Below are 16,372 nucleotides of genomic sequence, written 5' to 3' on the forward strand. Positions count from 1 at the left end.
GGGCCTCAAACATTTTCACCTCCACCGAAAATGCAGCCGCCGCGGCCGGGATTCGATCTCGCGACCTTCGGGTCAGCAGTCGAGCGCCATAACCACTAGACCATTGTGGCGGGGCCACGACATCTCTACCAAATATCGATGCGAAATAAAGTTCAAATTAAACAGTCACGCACACGTCACGCAAGCTGCTAAGTTTTTCAGATGAGGCCCGCACAAACATTCCACGTCAGTGCGGGCACAGGCCTCTCGTTGAATGGCGTGGAGTCCACCAAAGACATGCATTGTGTGTTGTAAGGTAGCCTGCCATTGTGTCGCTGTCAACCACTGTAGGTACCACGAGTACCCGAATACGTGGGGGTCTACAGGGGTTCTAATACTCTTTTTCGCATAAGTGAATGAAACCAACGACGTATGGTTTACATACACCTCGCATACCATGAGTATCCCTTCTTTAGTCTCTTCAGTCGTACCAGCACGTGGTGCCGGGAATTCAGGTTTCGATAACAACGTTTATAAATTACTCCATCTTTCTTCTAGGCCGCTCAAACAGTTCATGTTGCGCTCTATCAACGTCAACTCCATCTAATAGTCATCTGCAGCTGCGGTTCTACCTTTTGTTTCCTTGAATCCTCTCAGAAAGTTCCGCTCTTAGCTGATACTTGATAACCACCTACATCTGAAATTATTTCATATCCCACTTATATGGTCCGTAAGAGAACAGTGGTAATCTTGATGAAAGAGCACTATCTTTGAAACATTGGGAAGCGACGTCACATCTGATGCATCTTGTTCATGTGTTTACTGCGAAAGCCTGAAAGACGCCTGGAGGAAGAGATGCACTCCACGTACATTTAGCAGCCTGTCTCTTTAGAAGGTTTTTAGCCTTCTCTATGTACAGTGATGCTTTTTTCTACAGTCGTATTTTGATGTAACACGCGTTCGTTGAGAGAAAGCCCCCTAACGATAAAAACAATGCCGCGAATTAACGGGTGCCCAAACACAACAGGGCTTATGGTTCCCGAGAACAACGATATTTACGTTTGTGACCCTGACTTTCATCTTCGTATAGTGGTAGATTGTGTCTGCGTGTCGCACGAATCGGTGACAAAGCCATAGCGCGACGTAAAGGGTACGAGGTAAAAGAAAAGCAATAGGTGTTGGCACACACGCTCCCCCAAGGGACCCATGTGAGAGCATCGCCCCGTGTCAGCAAGTAGTGTCGCTTATGTCTGCGTATTTGAGGAACTTGTTTACTGCACAAACACAGGTACGGGACCCAAGGGTAAATAGCCGGTTGGCAGCGACTCGGCTATTCTTCGCGGCTGATCCCGAGACCACAAGAGAGAGGCATGTTTCGCGAATAGCCCCCGTGGCAGATTCGATGCTACTTTTCTTGCGGAAACAGAGTTTGTTCCTGCGAGGCGCGTGTAAACAACACGCGTCAGAGAACTGCCAACGGCCGCAAAGAAGTTAGTGTGTTCCATTGTATGTGGAGGACAAAAATAAAGTGGCGCACGGATTGCGTCACTTGTTTAGCACCATTGTCACTAGGCAGGAAACAATCTGTCTTCAACTTGAGGACGGGAACGCAAAATTTGAGAAAACATGGGCAGAAAAACAAAGATACACATAACAGAGGCGCTGATAGCGCCTGTATCGCGCTTGTGTTTGGTATATCTTTGTTTATATGTCCATGTTTTCTTATATTTTGCCCTGCTGTTCTCAACATGATCATCACGGCAAGACGTCACCACCGCAAGAAGAAAGCGTTGACGATTATAGCGGAAAAGTATGATAAAATAGCTACTATGTCTAATTCAAATGTATGAATATCAAATTTAAGAAAAAATATCATTGCAGACGAACATCTAACTTGCTGCGAGCCGGAGTCAAACATGCAGCCGCGCTCAATATGACTTGCAACGCGGGAGCGCGTGGCCTCAGGAGTTCAAAATTGCGCATGGCTTCAAACTGCCCTTATTACCGTAACTAAATGTTATTTTCTTATTTGGGATCATCCTCAATTGAGAGAACACTGTTTTTTGTGGAAGTAAGAGCTCGTGGGAGCCATGGATGACCTTGGAGCTCCTGAGGCCACCCGCTCCCGTGTTGCAAGTCATATTGAGCGCGACTGTACATTATGCAATGCGCGATTGATGTGTTATCACTTCACGTATCAGGTGTACATACGTCACGTCGTTCCGCCTTTCTGAATGAGTTTGTCAGAGGGAATGTTGTCTGTCAAAGACGGTAAAAAAATTCTTTAGGCAAAAAAACTTTTTTTTGTGTGTGTGAACGAGCAACACAAATAACCTGCGCAAAATAAGAAAAAAACAAAGCCACCCCCCACCTAATTGCGCTATCCTAACTGCAAGCGTACACGTTACGAGCCTTGATCAATGACAGCCCCTTGATAGAGAATATAGGACAGCGTTAATACGTGGAAAACCAGCAAAGAAGTAGGCGACGTGCTCCGTGTCAGCCGGACATCGATGCGCGTTGCTCAAGCGTGACTGTCACGCACCCGTATAAAGGAAGCCGTTTCTGTACGGGCTACGAAGGGGGATTCGGATGGGCCTCTCCCGCAACCTTCTATGAGCTCCTGCCCTACCCGGGATTTCTCATCGCGACCCGGCAAATCGCTTTCACCCCAGCTTGAGATAGATGGCCCGCCCACGACACCCTTCTTTTTTTTTTCTTCTCGGACCGTCCAGTGGCGTGTCCTTCGCGTTGAATCTCCACTATCTATCTTGCTGCCGTTGAATGCCTCTCTGCCTTGCCTTCTCCTCTCGCACGCGCGCCGCTCCCTTTTGCGAACGCCAGAACATGCTTGCGATGACACCACTGCGAAGCCCTGCGAGGATACGTGTTCCACGAGATTTGCCCAGGGGATCCAGAGTCCTTCATTGTGAGAGGATGACAGGCTTTTTCTTATGAGTAGTTCGCCTTTTGTTACGTTTGTTTCGAACTCCGTCCCGAACCCTGTTTACTGTTTTTCTTCCTGCTTTCTCGACAAAATCCGACACCGTACAAGCGAAGGCCTCACCGCTGTTTTCTCGCCCAAAACGCTAGGTGCTTCTCACATATTCTAAACACGTTCCCAGAGTAGAACTTGTCCGCTGCAGGCATGAAAGTTCTCAATAAAGATTCATAAATAAGTGTAGATGCATGGCGAAATCAGTAATTCCGCCTATGAGACCATGAGACGTGTATTACGATCGGTGAATATTAGAGTCTAGAACGCTGACATTCTAGTAAAATGTGAGCGTATTTTTGTTAACGTGCAAGCCAGAGTTGCGCACTTTCGTAAGGCAAGGAGGAAAGTGAACGTGCGCTGAACTGCAGCGTATCCGCCTCTCTATTCGGTGTCCGAAATAATAATAATAATAATAATACATCTCAAACCACGATATGATTTATGAGAGAGACCGTAGTGGAGGGCTCCGGAATTTTCAACCAACTAGGTTTCTTTAAAGTGAGCCAAAATTTAAGCACAAGGTGTCTAGCATTTTGCCTCCATCGAGATGAGGCTACCGCGGTCGGGATTTGACCCCGCGACCTTCGGTTCAGCAGTCGAGCACCATAACCACTAGGCCACAAAGGCGGGTAAAAGAAAACACAAAAGAGTAAAAAAAAAACAAAACAACTTGATTGTTATTGATAGATCACAGATACGAATAAACGTTTCCGTTGCAGGATGTTACAAACCAACCTGTGGCTGTACGAAATATCGCGCTTACGATTAGTACACTTGGAATTTCGTTAGTATGCACTGCGTTTTGTAACCAAGAACTTATTTTTATTGCCACTTAATTCTATCTGTTGTAGGTCAGCTGAGGTGGGGTACATGGGGCGCATTTTCTTTCGGCCTGTGGCTGGCAGATCGTTTTATGCACTTTGTCCCATGCTCGGCGGCTTATAAATTACCGCATTCACAGCTTTAAACGCGCCATCGTTCTATTTTAGTGTAACGACTGTCATGAACGATTGCTCGTGACAACCGCATCATGTCGCCGCAAATGTGGTCGCTAAAGGCAATTTCGGCTCCAATATAAGTGTTAAAATTACGCCGATACGACATGAGCCGCAGGCGCCGTAAACGAATGTATCTGCATTACTTAACCCTAAATTTTCTCGTTTCAATCCATGACTACTGTACTAATGCCTCAGGTACATGCGCCTCGTTACAGGCGTCCTCACCATCTTCAAAAATCGTTTTGTCCCGAAGTGTTGCAACTAAAACTTACCGTGGTCTCCTCTGCTGATACATTCGTTGTCTTCACGACTTCTTTCAGTAAAGTCGCCTCTGCAAAAGAGAAGACCAATATGTTCATCAACCCCACAGCACCTTGATATTTCTCTGCGATATTTTATGCCATATATAATTAGCTGATATGAAAACACATAAGGAATACGAACATGATAAAGAAGAAATTCAGAGTGGCCCAGCCTGGCAACTCCCACCGAATGGGACAACGTCTGCCTCTTAAGCTAAGAAGGAATAGAGATTGAACTTTAACCCTTTTAGACGCTATGTACACAATTGTGTACACCACTTGTTTCCTCTCTTTGTATCGACTTGGGGCTCAGAAATTGCAATTGCAAATTGAGCTTTGGAGGAATTCAACCTCCTACATAGTAAATTTGCCTTCATTTACCTTCATTTTGCAGTGTACTGTTGCATATGATCACTTTGTTGAAGGCACTGCCATATTCGACGAGTCGTTCGACGTGCCGCTTCCCACGACCCACGTCAAAAGTATACTTTTTCTTTGCTCAACATGACCCTAACCGCAAACGAATTGGCACTATATTTCTAGCTTGAGATTCCATTCTATTAATGCAGAAACTGAGGATGAGTGGCTTCAGAATAAAGATATATTTAATTACACAACAATTAGGAATGATTGTAATAACACGCATAAATTAACGTTTTACGACATTATTTTTGTTGCAATATATTATCGAGTGTCTTGAAATAACATTGTATCGATTTGACGTATTTACAGGCATTTCTTCATAGGCGGCGTCTGAAAGAGTTAAGATAGAAACAAGGAAAGCAAAGAGGAAAGAAATAACAGAATGACAGGAAGCCCACGCAAAAGAAAAGTAGGAATAGAACAGATGCACTTGAACAAAACAAGATAAATGACATCAACACGAAAGAGACACAGCTCCCCCTAGTCAGAAGCCAAACTGTTCCGTTGTTTGCCTGTAACTTCACCTATCTACTACATTAACTGAGGAAAAGCCAACCAGCCGTGAGAAACAGAAGATTCTTTGAACAAAAGCAAAGCTTTAGCCACTGCTCGAAAATGCTGGTGAACAGCAAAGAAGAAAAGTAATTATCACAGCCCGCTCCAAAAAAAGAAAAATAACAAGTTAACGTGAATTTATTAGTCCGTTTATGGTGACCATCCATAGCGACGACTCGCATAAGTCATCGGTATAAAATATTGCTTTTAGCACTAATACCATGACGCTAGCTGCACATGACGGTAATATTACGTGTCACGGGGAGATACTCACGCACATCATTATTGTTAACAGCTGCTAGAGCCAACAACTATCAGCAGCATGAACTGATGGCCCATGGTAACTTCGCAAGGTGGCATGAAATGGTTCTATGAACCCCTATGAAGGTGGAGAATAGAAAGAACGAGTGCTGAATAGTTCAGTGTGAATAGCATAGCTAGGAAGAAAGGGAGGAAGGATAAACAAGGATGGAAGGAAGGACACGAAGGATAGGAGAGGAAGGATGAAAGAAAAAAAAGGAATAAAAGGAAGAAAGAAAACGTCTGGCTGACCGAATGGGAAAAGGGAATACAAGATGAGGGAGGTCCTTCATTGCTCTAAAGCAAGATGAAAATTATCGGGAGTCTTTACTGTTGGCACACCTTGTTCAGACACAACCGGCTTCTGCTACCCGGCTGGGCTCGTTCGATCAGCTAGAGCTGATCGTCAACTTCTAGGTTGCATAGCACAGCCTCCCTCTGCTCTATTATTCCTTTAATGTTGCTGTATTCTCAATTGTTGCCCCTGCCAAATACCAGGGGTGGGAAAATTACTCATCAGCAGTAATTCAGTTACATCACTAATTACTGTAATAGAATTCTGAAAAATGTCATTAATTTACATTACAAGTTACAGCTGGCCGAAAGTAATGTCACTGCATTACTCACAAGAACTGAAATTTGGGCGAGTTTGTAGGTGTTCATACTTGAACAAGGAGTGCATCAAAACAACCACACAATAAAGAACAGCAAGCATTACTATTACTTTGAAAAGTAATGAAATTATTTTGAAGTAGTTTAACAAAACTTATTCAAGCAACGTTATTCAAGGCTTGGCGTTTGGATGCTACGCGGTTTTTCTGTCGGCACGCCTCATTCCTATGATTTAGGTTGCACACTCATACTTACTTGTCTGTTATTTTAAGTGTGTAGCACTTTAGGGGCGCAGCTTGTCGTCCATCCACTGTCTCATGTCGCATGGTCACGCAGTGGTCGTTACAGGCCTCAAAAAAGGCTAATAATGCTCAAAAACCAGTGCAAAATAAACTAACAAGGTTTAAAATAATAGAAACTACAGAAATAACCAAGAATTAATCGCAATGATTTACCCAAAATTGCGAAAAGCGCTTCTGAAACATCGGGCTGATACCTGCGCCACGCAAGAGAGGGCTCCACCTCCTCGGCAAGCAGCCGATTGATCACGGCCGGTCGAGCGCGCGCCTCTGTAGACCGGCCGTGGATTTCCAAGAGAATCGCTGGGTTGCCCGTGCTACGCACTTCTTCAGGTTTCACGGTAGTCGAGCTGCATTACGCGCAGGATTTATAACTACACCAAGGCCTACAAAAGAATCACATTAGCGCTACATGAACCGCAGAATTATCGCTGTATTAGAGCAGGACAAGCTTTACATTAAGTGGTGTATTTGGAGCTTCTTCTTACCCTTTTATTTATAAATCTTGTATGCCACAAGGGAAGCGGACATTACATTTTAGGCTAACGTAATTGGGAATATAATGAGTAATTTTCTTTAAATTACTTGCTTGAAATAATTACATTGTCATTAAAGGAAACAGTAATTTAATTACTGAAATTTCGTTAGTGTAATTGCATTACTGGCAAGTTGCCAAATACCCATGCACTCTGCGCTGACTCACTCGTACAGCAAAGCACGCGAAGTACGGGAGGAGACAACCCGGTCTCGATGCGGTGAGGCACACATGCTGTCATTTCCCGCTGACTTGGGCTTAGTAAACTACACGCATCTTTAGCAACAGCCCGTGATTTGTCGCCGTAGGCGGTAGAGCACTGATGCGAGCGCCGACGCATATCAGCACTTTGCCGGCCAAGGTTGCCCGCTGGCACCCTTCGAGGGACAGCGCGACTGAACGATGCTCAGCACAATGTGGCCATTATTCACATCCACGGCGCACACAGCGCCCAAGTGTGGCCCCATCCAACATCAACTCTCGCCTTCAGCACGGAGGAGGAAGTAAGTTTCTAAGGGTATTTGCCAGACGCCACTCTAGCTATGAATACTGTAAGAGACAGAAAAAGAAAAAAAGAAGGGTGCAAACCAGACAAAATTCAAGTACTCCCCCCCCCCCCCCCCACACACACACACACGAAGTTCTTTAATTTTCGTGTGTGTATATACACGCACACGCACAAATACACAAACGAACATACTATATATATAAAAGGTAGTTGAACGCCCTGAGAGTACTGAGAGTGCGAAAGAACCCGACTTCGGCGTTTTTTTTTTTTTGAACAATAAATCCGTTTTGCGTTAAGTTACAGGTAATTAAGCTGACGCACTCGCGCAGATTTTGCAGGAGACAAAAGGCGGTCCATGAAGTAAAGATAATGAAATGCTTCCTAAACTGCTCATTCGGTGTCGCAAATTTTACGTTTACATTTGAGACAGTTCGTTCATTATTAACGTTCCTTTAAACTTCTACCTACGTCAGCCATTAGCGTGTTTCACAATGACGGCCGGCTGTAACGCTTTCTCCTCTATTATTAGAAATAGTATTACAAAAACGATGTCTTTGTAAGTAACACAGTTGTGTATTCTGAGAAGATTACGTCGAAACTATGTATTTAGTTGACTCATGATGAAACGCTACTGAAAATCACATCAAGCTATTTCGCAATCAAGTAGGTTAGCTTTGCTACTGTTATGATTACGGCCTTGTGACCGTAGATATTTGGCGCAGTTTTCTTTTATCTTTTGTTTGCGTCTATTGTTTCCTTTTTTTTCTTGTTTGCGAACCCTCAGAGTAATTACTTAATGTATAGTGATGAGCTAGTTGGTGAGCCGTGTTATTAATGAAACAACGCTCTTAATAACTTACATTACTACCTTACAGAAGTGGTCTTTGAAACTATAGCAGCGAAATTATAATATTTTTAGTTAATGCAGCCCTCCATTAATTACTGTCTCAAACTGCACCATAACGCCCTAGCACAGCTAAAGCACTGCCCTGCATAATCACTAGGGGCGGATTTGTCTCGGCTATATACCCGACCCACAATGAAGGACCCTTGAGAATAATTCCGCTGGCCAGTGGCTTTATCTCGGCGCCAGCTACCGCTCCCATAGTATTACCCTATATCTCCATGACAAACCCTATCCGTGTATCCAAGGGAGTTGTCGTCGTTATCACTTTGATCATTTGATCAAAATCATCACTTTGGTCCTTTCAGACACGGCGACGGGAATATATCTTTTTTTTTCTTTTGGCCTCGAGTCACGACTCTTACTGTTCGTTGGTCTCGTACACGAATTGGTTGTAAGACGCCACTTGTCGCAACGATGTCGATAGTTGGGTTTTTTAGTCCACCTTTGTCCCGTCGCCTTCCTTCTCTGTTTCCGTTGTTTCCTTGCTGGCATTGCATCTTCTATCTACTACGTAACTTGTATGTTCTGTTTTTACTCTTCTGATAATCAAAAATATTCAAGCTTACACAGTTCGATATGAGCCGAAATTCCAAGATGTAGAAAGCGGAAATGTCCCCTAAACACACTTAACGAAAGCGATGCTTAAATAAAGATTATGCTTAGATAAAGCTGTGTTGCTGCTTCCTAAATGACACAGAAGTCTGGCTGCAAGATACACCGCTATCCAAGTTAGCGCCTAGAAAAAACTCAATTGACAGGTCGATGTCACTAGAAAAAAGTTGAAAGGACCTAGAGCTTTCAGAATCTACTGGGGTGAAAAATAACATGCTACATGTAGGCAACAGAAAATGAAGCTACAAATACAAACATATATTGCTTGATTCAAAGCAAGCATTTATATATGCAGGAATTTACTGTGTTTGGTCGCAAACAGAGCTTCACTACGAATAAGTTCTTTAGTTTCTATTAAAATATGCAATTAAAATGTCCTTATTTTTTAGCGTTTCATGCAGAAAGCTAGCGAGAAAACCCAAACAAAAGCTCGCGTTTGTGTCTACACAACGTATTCTTTTTACGCCACCCCCCCCCCCCCCCCGAAAAAAAAAAGAAGTGCGTGGGCAACACCCCCATGTATTGGTAGCATGCAAAACGGCTGGATGAACTTCTTTTCTGGCCATTACCAAAGGCGGCTGTCATCCCATTTTCTGCGGCGTAGTGACATGTGAGTAGGCTCGTAGTTCTGATTCCATTATTCGCGTACTCAGCGTCTGCGGGCGAGACTTCCCGCGTTCTGTGCGCCTGCCGTTTTCAATAGATCCTTGATTGCGTCTCCAGCGAGGCTATTGCCTTTGCCGTACAAAACATCTCAACTATACTTGTCTCCTCCTGTCACAGTCTCCCGCCGCGCCCACATTCGCGCAAGTTCATCGACCGCAATTGCTTCATCTAAAAGGATCCGCGTTAACCGGCGTGCAAGGGTAGTGTTCTGTAAATTGCAAGCACACATATCTTGCTGCTTAGGCGAGCTGTGTAGGCGCGCTGAATAGCACGCTTTATAGAACACCGTCCTCGGGAGCTTCAGCGTAACATTAACCCTTGTACTACGGCTTCCACTTCTTCGTCCATCGGACGAAACTAGCCTTTAAATATGAGATAATGCTTATCACAACGAAGACGTTCGCTGTGAGAGGCATTTGCCAGGTTTTATTCGTAGACACAGAGGGTGCATTCTCTAACAAAACCAGTTGGGCGTGACCATTGAAATTTGAAAACCATATTTCGACTACTGCAGCATGGTAAGGTACTGCAACTACTAAAACATGTTAAGGTAGTCTACTGCTAAGTCTACTGTCAAGTCTACTGTGAAGTCTACTCCTAAGTCTACTGTTAATGTAGTCTACTACTTCAACCACTGTAGCATGTTAAGGTAATGTACTGATAATTCTACTGTTAAGTCTACTGTTAAGGTAGTCTACTACTGCAACTACTGCAGCATGTTAAAGCAGTCGAAAATTTGGAGACGAGCGTAATCCTTGGCTTAGGCGTCTGGTAGTGGCACTCGCACCTCGTCTTTCGTGTTCTCTGTTATATTCCTTAGGATAACTTCGTGTTTGTTCGGAAGCAGATCTCAGAAGCCACGAAGAAAAAAGCTCGTGGTTTACATCTGCTCCACCAGGTGCCACAACGATCTCAGTTTTTGCTTACAAGAACACCGTCTCTTCTTTCAATGAACACATTAAATTAATGCAATACAAATAAAGCTACGCAGTCATGAGATCAGATTAGTCTTAACGACGAACAGTTGCATTGTCAAACGTGAAGGAACCTTTGATGAGCTCAAGATGTACAGTTCAGAGGCGTGCCTTTCGTTTTAGTTATCATGAAAGTATGAAAAGGCTTGATCTAAGAGAGAGAGAGATAATTTATTTGAAGGGCAGAGAGGTCGGCCTGAGCTAGTGCGCTCTAGCCTGCTACTCTGCACAGGGGAAAAGGCAAAGGGAAAAAAAGGAGTGATGAGGGGTGATGATGGGGAGAGGAAAGAGTTATGCGTATATACAATATTACAATAACCACGTGACTTAGTGGTTTCGCTATAGTCTTGTGTCCAGTTCTGTGCTCTTGAGAAAATCTATCACAGCCTTGATAGCAGTTGGTGACTTTGTCTGGTCGCACATAGCTGACAAAATACCCGTCTCGCTTAGTGTTGCCACACCTATTCCTGCCAACGTTGAAGCAAGTGTATTACGTTGCGACACGTAAAGTGGGCAGTCACAAAATATATGTGCTGTTGTTTCATGTACGTGGCATCGTTCACAGTTCGGGCTGTCCACACGGCGGATGAGGTGTGCATAGCGGCGAGTGAATGCAACTCCCAGACGAATCCGGTGCAGCAAACTGGCGTTGCCTCGGTTCATTCTAGCCGGGAGGCGAAAAGTCATTGCCGGATCTATTTCCCGCAGACGCCTGTATCGATGGTCTGGCTGAGACCAATAAGTGGTTATGCACTCTCGCATGAGCAATCTCAATAAAGAGTTCACATCACCTCGCGTGTACGGTACTTTCACGTCGGTGGGGGTGTTAGAGACAGCAGCTCTTGCTTCAGCATCAGCAAGCTCGTTGCCTGCCAATCCACAGTGTCCAGGAATCCATTGCAATGTAACTGAGTGACCGATCTTCTGCGCAAGGTCGAATGCGTGAATGATTTCCAAAGCTAGTGCATAATATTGTCCCCTTCTTGAGCAAGAGTCAATAGCTTGTAATGCGGATTTTGCATCTGATAGTATCGTCCATTTACGTGGTGATTGTCTGGACACGAATTGGCAAGCTTCGCGTATCGCAACAAGTTCTGCAGCTGTTGAAGACGACCTGTGATCTAATTTGTACTGCCGGGAGGTACCCAGATGAGGGATCACAAAGGCCGCAGTCGAAGCGCACGGAGTCACAGATCCATCGGTGTATATGTGCAGAGTGTCGTCATATCGTTGAGTCAAATATGCCAAGGTGAGTTGTTTGAGCGCAGCACAAGGAACACGACGCTTCTTTTTAATCCCGGGTATTTGAAGGGACACCAGTGGCCTGTTCAGCGTCCACGGTGGTACTGTGGGGATGATGACTGGTGTAAAGTCAGAAGGGATGACGTGCCTGTGTGTATCGAGGCATCTTGAGTAGGTGCAGCCTGGTCGATCTCTCTGGAGCGAAGACAAGGGATGGTTTGCGTGTCGAGTCAGCAGTCGAAGGTGGACTCGAAGGGGCTCACAAGACAAGTAAACCTCTATAGGGCATGTACGTGATTCCTCTATGGTGCCAGAGGTTGTTGTACACCTTGGTAGCCCTAGGCACGTTCGCAGCGCTCGCGCTTGAAGGCTCTCCAAAGTACGGATGCATGTTGCACGCATACTCGAGAGCACAGGTGCACTGTACCGTAAATAGCCAACGAACAATGCCTGGTACAACTGCAGGAGACTCTTCTCAGAGGGGCCCCATCTTAGTCCTGCTACAACTCGAAGAACGTCTACAAAACTAACAAGTTTGGTCCGTAGCGCAGCGACATGCTTCGTCCAAGATAGGCTGCGATCAATGACGACACCTAGGTATCGGTAGTGCGTGACAGCAGGAATCACTGCTCCGTCAGCGAAGATCGGGTACCGCGTCATTGATTTCTTTGTAAATGCCAATGCAGCACACTTCGTTGTTGAGAGTTGCAGGCCTTGACGGCGCAAGTACTTTGACGTTACTGATGTGGCGTGTTGAAGTCTTGCTCGCAGTTGCGGACGCGTTGCTCCAGATGCCCATATGCATATATCGTCAGCGTAGGCGCTGACTTTGACAACGTTAGGGAGCTCAGCCGCAAGACCAATGAGGGTGATGTTGAAAAGTATGGGGCTGAGGACCGCGCCTTGTGGAACTCCACGGCTGACGTGGTGCCGGCCCGTGTCACCATCAGGTGTCGACATGAAAATGGTACGTCCATTAAGATAGCTGACTATCCACGCGTGAAGGCGGCCTCCTACGCCGATGTCTTCAAGCGCATCAAGAATGGCCTCATGAAGGACGTTATCGTAGGCGCCTTTAATATCCAAAAAAATTGCGCCTACTAATCTTCGACGTTGTTTTTCTTTTTCTACCGATGAAACTAGGTCAACGACGCCGTCTATTGACGATCGACCCCTTCGGAAGCCATGCATAAAATCTGGCAAGATGACATTGTTCTCCAATAGCCATTCCAGTCTCGTCAGCACCATTCGTTCCATTACTTTGCCGACACAACTGGCTAGGGCAATTGGCCTATACGAAGAAAGTTCGTGCAAGGACTTGCCTGGTTTCAGTAAGGCCACTATGCGACTGCACTTCCAGCTGTCTGGGACTGTTGCCGTGTCCCACGTAGAATTGTAGAAAGATAAAAGAGCTTTCCGCGCCTCCTGGCCAAGGTGACAGAGAGCCGAATAGGTGATCCCATCAGGCCCTGGCGCAGACGAGCGTCGGGAGGCGGCAATCGCAGCGTCGAGTTCGTGCATAGTGAAAGGCAAGTCGAGGCGATCGTCAGAAGATGGTGGTGAGGCGCAGTATGAAAGCGATAGCGGTGAGGAGGAAGTGCCTACCAGTAATTGACAATAATCTTCTGCTACTTCTACTTCACTCCGGCCTTGCTTTAGTGCGACAGCTCGGAAAGGAGACAATTGCTGCGTAGGTGTCTGAAGGCTCCGAACAACTTGCCATATTCGCGACAGAGGCTTCCTGGGGTCCAGAGATCCACAAAATGTCCTCCACCGTTGTCTGTCGAGTTTATCTAAGTGTCGTAATATATGTCGTAGTGCTCGGCGAGATGCAGACAAGTCTGATGGTGATCTCGTCTTCCTGTACTTTCTCTCTGCACGACGACGGATTGCACGAAGGTGTTCGTATTGTGCATCAATCTGCGATCTTGATTGTGGTACAGTGACACGCCTCGTATTTGCACTTAGGGCTGATGCGATGACACTCTCTATTTCAGAGAAAGATTGGATGTTGGTACACTGGGTGTCTACAGAGCTTTGGAATGCTTGCCATTCCACGCTTCGCACTGAAAGAGGAGCCGAACGGCGGAATGCTTTCAGTTGAATGTATGTCGGCAGATGGTCACTTCCGTGTGTTTCCATGTCTACACACCAGGAGGTGGTTGGCAGGAGAGCCCTAGACACGAAACAAACGTCCAGACAGCTGCTGTACGATGCGCCACGAAGAAAAGTTGGCGATCCATCGTTGATGGACAGCAGGCCCTGATTTAGTAGAAGATCCGCAATGTCCCTGCCACGGGTGTTCATTGAAGCTGAGCCCCACATGGGATGGTGTGCGTTGAAATCACCAATTAATACATGTGGACCTGGGCAAGCTTGGAGCACAGATAAGAGGTGAGTGCAGTCCGCACGGCTTCTGGGAGGGATATATCCACCGATTATTGAGAGTGAACGCCGTTTGTGCTTCACCGTGAGGCATATATATTCATTTGAAGCATGAGAGGCCACGTCATGCCTCACGAACGTTAGGTCACGACGTATACATATCAGCACTTTACTGGCACTTCGGTCGTCGCGAGACCACAGTGTTACGTATCCGGAAAGCCGAAAAGACGACACCATATTCGGCTCGCATATAATAACCACGGGAAATTGGTATTTAAACATTCGTTGTCGAAAGTCAGACAACCGGCTTCGCAAACCTCTTGCATTCCACTGCATTATTGCAGATGCACGAACACGCTCTTCGAATGAATTTGCCATATTGTTCTATGGAAGCGCTACCAGGAGCGGTTCCAGCACGTTGAGGATCTGCACTGCTGCCTTCGCGCCCGGCGTCTGTAGCTCGCAGAGAATTGCACGAATGGACTTCAGCAGGTTCTTCAGTATATTCTGGGTCTTTTCAAAGTCTTGCCTATCGTTGTAAGCCACCGTTGGAGATGCAGCCCATGATGTGGTCTTGCCTATTGCTCCAGACGGTAGCGAAGGCCATTCAGCATCTGAAGCATCGGCGTGCTTCGCTGGCTCGGCCTCCTTTTGTGCGTCACTCGGACGGGGTGCTCTACAGATGGGAGTAGAGGCGTTATGCTGCGCAGTCATGTGTTTGTCCTGAACTGTTGATTTATCACTCCGGTGGCCACTGTGGTTCCGTTGGCGCCTGCGTTCGGAGCGGCGTCTATGACGGCGGATGGATGAGACAGCTTCCCTGTGTGTTGAGTTGTCCCTCGCCATCTTCCGCAGGACGCGCATTTCCTCTTTTATCTTGGGGCAGTCCTTTGAGGTCGCTTCATGTGCACCAGAGCAGTTTGGGCATTTCAAAGGAGCAGCAGCATCGCAGTTGTCGACTTTATGAGGTCCGCCGCACCGCTGGCAAGTAATCTCACTTTTGCAGACTGCGCTGACGTGTCCCAGCCTGCAGCACTTGTGACACTGCAAAGGCCGTGGCACGTAAGGGCGCACAGGATGTCGGACGTATCCAACCTTGACGTGGCTAGGCAGAGTCTCGGAATCAAACACTAGCTTGATGCAGCGAGACTGCCCGAAGCGGCGGATATTCAGGACTCGCACGGTCGACGTTACAAGTCTCTGGAGGTCAGCGTCAGTGATGTCACTGTCCACGTCGTTTATGACACCAGTCGTTGTTCCTTTTCCGCGAGCGAGGAACGAACGCACTGAGATAGTCCCCAATTGTGTGACGGCCTTCAGCCTCTCGAGAATAGTCTTGTTTGTCACGTCGACTGACAATATGTTCTTCCTGCCATTTATACGAATTTCAGTCACTTGCGCAGGTGCGACTCGCTCAAAATATTCAGTTAATGACTGCCTGTTAAGCGAGTTCAAGTTGTCTGTTGTAGAGGTAGGCACATACGAGATTGTAAAACACTGCTTGCCGGTATCCAGCGCCGGTTGCGAGTCCCTTGAAGATGACGTCCTTCGAAGCTTTCGCTTCAACCGGCGAGAGGTGAACGTCGCGAAGTCAGCTTCCGACTCCATCTCTTCCACGGACGAGCTGTCGGTGGAGTCACAAGGAACGGATACGACGGCACGGTCACTCGTCTTCGGTCCATCGGTAGGCAGACGGCTGGGGCCCGCGGTCTCGTTGGGGTGTTGGTCCCCCATCCCGAAGGATGACGTCCTCCGTTTCGCAGGATCAGTGAGCGTCAGGAATTGTCACAATTAAGAAAAAACTGACAGCAGTCCAAGGCACACGTATGCCCGAACGACGCTGGAATGAGGAATAGAACGCCGTGTCATTATGGTAGGTAAAGTCGTGCGACACCTTCTTTATGGTGGATAGTCGTAATGTAATTGTACAGTGCATCTATCACACATATGACAATATCACACATAGAACAAAAATACTACCGCTGAAATTATGAGATTACACCTACCGGATCGAGGTTGTAGATATTCAACTGGTATATACATATTACAAAACCAGTCTGTCCAGTCTGTCCTTTTA

The sequence above is a fragment of the Rhipicephalus sanguineus genome, chromosome 2 (assembly GCF_013339695.2).
Source record: "Rhipicephalus sanguineus isolate Rsan-2018 chromosome 2, BIME_Rsan_1.4, whole genome shotgun sequence".
Classification (NCBI taxonomy): Eukaryota; Metazoa; Arthropoda; class Arachnida; order Ixodida; family Ixodidae; genus Rhipicephalus; species Rhipicephalus sanguineus.